The 6,904-nt window shown below is 53.0% G+C and overlaps 1 pseudogene; it reads left to right on the top strand.

Annotated features, from left to right (window-relative positions):
• Nucleotides 1-2,124: 2,124 nt before the first annotated feature.
• Nucleotides 2,125-3,239, top strand: LOC144774166 (18S ribosomal RNA; annotated as a pseudogene).
• The last annotated feature ends 3,665 nt before the right edge of the window (nt 3,240-6,904 follow it).

Raw genomic sequence — 6,904 nt, 5'->3', positions numbered from 1 at the left:
AGCGTGGAGTTTCAGAGCCCCCCTGAGCCCTGCAGCCCGGGAGCCCGGGAGCCCAGCAGCCCCGAATCCCTGCAGCCCTGGAGCCCTGCAGCCCCAGAGCCCTGCAGCCCAGGAACCCTGCATCCCCGGAACCCTGCAAGGGCAGGTGGGAGCCCTGCCGGGAAGGCTCAGGGCAGGCAGATTGGCTTTATTTCGGTCCCGGCCATCTGGTCGCACCTTTCCCCTCGGCCATCTGGTCGCACGCAATGCTTTTCAATGGGGCGACCAGATGGCCGGGCTTCCCTGGAAGTCCGGATGAGGGGCCATTCGCCTCCCCGATCCCAGCGAGGGCTCCAGGAAGTTGGGCGCCTCTGCGCCATGGGTCCCCTCCGTCACTTGGTGCGTGCGGGTTCCCTGAAAGAGGGATAGCCTTCCGGATTACTAGGGGCAGGGTATGCCGGGACATGCCTTTCGGGCTGGCGGTTCTCTGCCGGTGACCAGATGGGCTATGCTGGGACAACACCTCTCCTCCATCTTGGGGGCTCAGGCCCATGGCGTGGCAAAGTGCCCGGGATGGGCTCCATGGGTCCCGGGCAGTCTTCCCCCGGGCATCTGGGCCCGAGTGCTCCGGTGGTCCTCCCCATGCCTGAGGCCCAGCGTGGGGTTTCAGAGCCCCCCAGATCCCTGCCACCCCGGAACCCTGCAGCCCCAGAGCCCTGCTGCCCTGGAGCCCTGCAAGGGCAGGCGGGATCCCTCCCGTGAAGGCTCGGGGCAGGCAGATTGGTATTATTGCGGTCCCGGCCATCTGGTCGCACCTTTTCCCTCGGCCATCTGGTCGCATGCAATGCTTTCCAATGGGGTGACCAGATGGCCGGGCTTTCCTGGAAGTCCCGATGAGGGGCCATTTGCCTCCCAGATCCCAGCAAGGACTCCAGGAGGTCAGGCGCCTCCACGCCCTGGGTCCCCTCTGTCACTCAGTACGCACGGGTTCCCAGAAAGAGGGGTAGCCGGATTACTAGGGGCAGGGTATGCCGGGACACCCCTCCCGGGCTGGCGGTTCTCTGCTGGGGACCAGATGGGCTATGGTCAGACAACACATCCCTAGGGGCCCGGGGCTCCCTCCTCCAGGCCAACTGTGTGGCAAAGTACCTGGGACGGGCTCCATGGTTCCCGGGCAGTCATCCCTCGGGTGTCCGGGCCCGAGAGCTCCAGTGGTCCTCCCCGTACCTGAGGCCCAGCCGGGGTTCCCTGAGGCTCCGGGAAGTGGAGCCCCCGAGCCCTGCGTGGGCAGGTGGGAAGGCTCGGGGTTGGCAGATGGGAGTCCTTTCGGTCCCGGCCATCTGGTCGCACCTGCCCCACTCGGCCATCTGGTTGCACTCAATGCTTTCCAATGGGGCAACCAAATGGCCAGGCTTCCCTGGAAGTCCCAATGAGGGGTCATTTGCCTCCCCGATCCCAGCAAGGGCTCCAGGAGGTCAGGCACATTCGCGCCTAGGGTCCCCTGAGCCTCGGGGTGCACACAGGTTCCCAGAAAGAGGGGTAGCCTTCCTCTGGATTACTAGGGACAAGGTACTCTGGGAACCCTCTCGGTCTAGCGGTCCTTAGCCGGCAGCTGGACGGGCCACGATAGCCACCCAGCCCTTGGTCCATCCCTGTCCCTGAGCCTGCCCTGGATGGGGTCCTGCGGGCCTGGCGGCCTCCCCACCCCGGGCTCAGTCCTCTGCGTGGGAGGATGCCCGGGACAGGGTCCGGAGGACACGAGATGGCTTCCCCTGTACCTCTGGGAGCCCTGGCTGGGTCCAGGGGCCCCCACCGGGCCCCAGGTTTGGTGCTCTGGCCCTGGGCCCAGTCCCCCGGCCTGTCGCACTGCCAAAGGCCTGGGACAGGGTTCTGTTGTGCCCGGGGAGCCTCCCCTTGCTTGGCTGGGTTCAGGAGCTTCGGCCAGGGCCCTTGAGGGCCCTGAGGAAGGTTGCCTCCCACCCCGAGCTCTGTCCTCAGTCCTGCTGCATGGCAGGGTACCTGGGATGGTGTCCGGTGGGCCTGGGAAGGCTTCCCCTGTGCCTCTGCAGAGATGGAGGGGTGCGCGAAGGTTGCCGGTCGGGGAGATGGGCACACGGCTCCCACTCTGTCATCAGGTGCGGCTACCTGGTTGATCGTCCAAGTAGCATATGCTTGTTTCAAAGATTAAGCCATGCACAGGTAAGTACACACAGCCAGTACAGTGAAACTATGAATGGCTCATTAAATCAGTTATGGTTCCTTTGATCGCTACATCTGTTACTTGGATAACTGTGGTATTTCTACAGCTAATACATGCTGACGAGCACTGATCTCCCAGAATGCGTACATTTATCAGACCAAGACCAATCCGGGCTCGCCCGGCCGCTTTGGTTACTCTAGATAACCTCGGGCCGATCGCACATCCCCGTGATTCCGATGATACATTCGGATGTCTGCCCTATCAACTTTCGATGGTACTTTCTGTGCCTGCCCTGGTGGCCATGGGTAACAGGGAATCACGGTTCGATTCCGGAGAGGGAGCCTGAGAAATGGCCACCACATCCAAGGAAGGCAGCAGGTGCGCAAATTACCCACTCCAGACTTGGGGAGGTAGTGACGAGAAATAACAATACAGGACTCTTTTGAGGCCCTCCTATTGGAATGAGTACACTTTAAATCCTTAAACGAGGATCCATTGGAGGGAAGTCTGGTGCCAGCATCCTCGGTAATTCCAGCTCCAATTGCGTATATTAAAGTTGCTGCAGTTAAAAAGCTCGTAGTCGGATCTTAGGATTGAGCTGGCGGTCCACCGCTAGGCGAGCTACTTCCTGTCCCAGCCCCTGCCTCTCGGCGCCCCCTTGATGCTCTTGGCTGAGTGTCCTGGGGGTCCGAAGCTTTTACTTTGAAAAAATTAGAATGTTCAAAGCAGGCCGGTCGCCTGAATACTTCAGCTAGGAATAATGGAATAGGACTCCGGTTCAATTTTGTTGGTTTTCAGAACTGGGGCCATGATTAAGAGGGACAGCCGGGGGCATTCGATTTGTGCCGCTAGAGGTGAAATTATTGGACCGGCGCAAGACGAACCAAAGTGAAAGCATTTGCCAAGAATGTTTTCATTAATGAAGAACGAAAGTCGGAAGTTCAAAGACGACCAGATACCGTCGTAGTTCCGACCATAAACTATGCAGACTAGTGATCCGGCGGCGTTATTCCCATGAGCCGCCGAGCAGCTTACGGGAAACCAAAGTTTTTGGGTTCCGGGGATAGTATGGTTGCAAAGCTGAAACTTAAAGGAATTGACGGAAGGGCACCACCAGGAGTGGAGCCTGCGGCTTAATTTGATTCAATACGGGAAACCTCACCTGTCCCGGACACGGAAAGGATTGACAGATTGATAGCTCTTTCTCGATTCTGTGGGTGGTGGTGCATGGCCGTTCTTAGTTGGTGGAGTGATTTGTCTGGTTAATTCCGATAACGAACGAGACTCCTCCATGCTAACTAGTTATGCGATCCCCTGCGGTCAGCGTCCAACTTCTTAGAGGGACAAGTGGCATTTGGAAGCTGGGACCAGGCTCGGGGCTTGAGCTCTGTCCAGTGGGCCCTGGGAGCGTGAACCCCCGTCCTTCAAGCCAGCTGAGGGTTCAGGTGCTGGTGACGGGGGTCTGCCGGGGCCCGGGCAGGCTCTCCCCGGCCTGGCTAGGGTTCAGAAGCTGGGACCGGACCTGGGGCTCAATGGTTAGAGTGGCAGACCCTGATGCAGAGGTCTGGCCCGGGACCAGGGTTCAATCCCTGCCTCGGCGGGTCTCGGGCTCAATTTCCTCGGACCTGATAATTCTCGCCTCGGTGCCTATTCTAACCATGGGTCACACGCTGTGACTCTGGGCAATAGCTTGCTTAATCTCCACAACGGCCCTAACAGCCCTGAGATGCCTGGCTTCACCTTGGGGATGCCCAGGAGTGGGCATTTCACAGGGAAAAGCCAGGAAGGGTTCCACAGCGGTATGCGTATAGCGCCAAGACACTCATGAGTATAAGTGCGCTTTACAAGTACGAATCATTTCATTTCATTTGTGCAGTGTCCCAGGGTCCCAGGCTGCAGGACCCCCCTGTCCTGGAAGCCAGCCGAGGGTCCTGGCGCAGGTGACGGGGATCTGCCAGGGCCCGGGGGGACTCTCCCTGGCATGGCTAAGGTTCAAAAGCTGCTGAGTGCGGGAGCCCCTCGTCCTACAAGTCAGTCGAGGGTCCGGGCGCTGGGGACGGGGGTCCACTGGTACCCGGGGAGGCTCTGCCTGGCCTGGCTGCTTTCAGAAGCAGACAGTGGGTAGGGGAGCAGGGGTGGCTGGCTTCATCCACTACGCTGGCAGAGCAGAGTTTTCTGCCCACCCCTAACCATAACCCCACCCAAACAATTACACTGTGGGCTTATAAATGCGAAGTCAGCAGCTAAAAATGCAATACACATTCAGGACTTACTTACTAAGCTAGACTTGGATTGCCTATTTGTCACAGAAACATGGCTGAATGAATGCTCAAAGCCGGATATAGTGCAAGCCCTCCCGCCGGGCTACACCCTAACCAGACAAGACAGAATAGGACAGAGAGGAGGGGGGCAAGCAATAATGTACAAACAACACCTGTTTCTCTTGCCAAGCAATTACATAGAACTTATAGAAGCTGAAAGTTTGTCCATTTGTTTCCAGCTAGACGGTAGAACTACGTTTATTGGAGTGCTGCTCTACAGACCACCAGGCCCTATTACTAAATTCCTGGATACTTTAGGGGACAGCATCAGCTCCCTAGTGATCAAATACTCCAACTTCACTACTTTAGGAGATTTTACCATTCATTTAGAAGCTAAGGATATTCCCAACAACAGACTTTTTTTTGGGAAACTATCATCACTTTGGGCTTAAAAAAACTAATAGAGGACCCTAAACATGATGCAGGACATGCCCTAGATTAGATCTGCACAAACATGAGCAGCCTTTCCTCAGAGCTTCCTATTACACTCTATTGGTCAGACCATAAGGTCATCCCATTCAATTTGGAATATAAAATAAGTTGAGAAATCCAAGGGACATACTGGTACCATAGGAAGAAGAAAATTAAACAATAAGCTTAACAATCCGGAGCTACTATCCAGGGCTGAAGCAAGCAAACCCATCTTCACGGGCAACTCCTCAGTAGATAACGATAGGTTTAATGAATGGTTATTATCCCTAGCAGATAACCTAGCGCCAACTGCCTGCCTCGGAAAGAGTCCCACTCACAAAGAGTCTGCACCCTGGTTCACCCCCTGTCGACAGAGCCAATGCAGGAAATTAGAAAGAATTTGGAGAAGGGACTATGCATCAGAAAACCTTATCCTCTTCAAATTAAAGTGGAAAAGAAGGCATACTATTCCAACCTAAATATTCAGGCAATGGCTAACCAGAAACTTATTTTTAATATTGTGAAATCCTACACAAACCCAACCTTCACAAGGTCTGTGTGATCAAATCTCAGAATATTTTGAACAAAAAATCACTGACCTGGCGAAAGATTTCAATGAACCCATCTCCCTGATCAAAAATCTTGCATCTTTAGGAACTATAGGAGAATTATCTTGTTTTCAAGGAATCAGTATGGAACAGTCCAGAAAAGCCATCCTCTCCTGCAAATCAGGTTTGCCATTTGACCCATGCCCCCCAAGAGTATTTCATGCACTTGTGGACATTATAAACCGAATGGTAAACAATCTGATTAACTCTTCTTTTAAATCCGCTTGTCTACCAGACAGCTGGAAGATCGCAGCGGTAAAACCCCTGCAAAAAAAGAAAATTGCAGACCCCACCACTTTATCCAACCTCAGACCCATATTACTGCTACCTTGGGTGAGTACAATAGTGGAGAAGCTGGCTAATAAACATTTAAACGATTTCCTCCAAAAAGAAGATATCTTACACATCAAACTATCTGGTTTAGATCAGTTCATTCAACAGAGTCAGCGCTGCTTCATACTATGGAAACTTTAAAGTTTGCCCTAGATCAAGGCAGAGACACAGTACTGATTCTGTTGGATTTATCTGCTGCATTCGATATGGTCTCTCATGACATTCTGAGGGACAGATTCAGGTTGAGCAGCTTTACTAACAAGGCGCTTGCCTGGTTCTTATCATTTTTAGACAACATACGGAATATTGTGACCCTCGGTTGCCACAAATCCTTAAAAAACAGCTATCAGCAGGCGTACTGCAGCGTTCTTCCTTGAGCCCAACGTTGTTTAATCTTTGCATGACCCCATTGCTTACTTTAATTGACTGCTTCAGTGTCGAAGCTATCCCATATGCAGACGACACCCAGATCATTCTCACCTTAGACAAAAACTCCACCACTGCAGAAGAGAAATTCCATCACTGCCTAACGGCAGTCATGAATTGATTATTTCTCCAGTTTCAAGAGTTTTTGATTGAATGTAGAACACTCTTGCAGTGTTGGCATTAGACAAACTATAGACTTCTTTTCTCCATTTTTTTCTACATTATTTCAGGTGCAATATTTTCATTTGGAAACAAGTGTGTTAGTAGTCTGATCTTATTTATAATTTATAAAGCGCAGCAATTACCCTAAGGCATCAAGGCACTAGATAACGGTCGTCCAAAAACAGGAAAGAAGGGGAAACAAAACTCCAGATAGATACTAGATGGAGAAAAGCCAGGTCTTAAGAGGTTTTCTGAAAGGGAACAGAAAGGGAATAGACCTAAGGACAAGTGGTAGAGAATTCCAAAGTTTGCTTGCTGCCACCAAGAATACTCTGTCCCCTCACTTCCTCTTCTTGGTTCTTGATACAACCAGTTGCATTTGGAGCGAGGAACACATGGGTCTGCTGGGAGAATGCCAATTAAATATTGTCTTTAACCTTGATGGGAGGCTGCAGTGATTTGTG

The sequence above is a fragment of the Lissotriton helveticus genome, chromosome 8, assembly GCF_964261635.1.
Source record: "Lissotriton helveticus chromosome 8, aLisHel1.1, whole genome shotgun sequence".
Lineage (NCBI taxonomy): Eukaryota > Metazoa > Chordata > Amphibia > Caudata > Salamandridae > Lissotriton > Lissotriton helveticus.
Note: the sequence above shows the minus strand (reverse complement) of the source record. Positions and strands in the feature narration are given on the sequence as shown.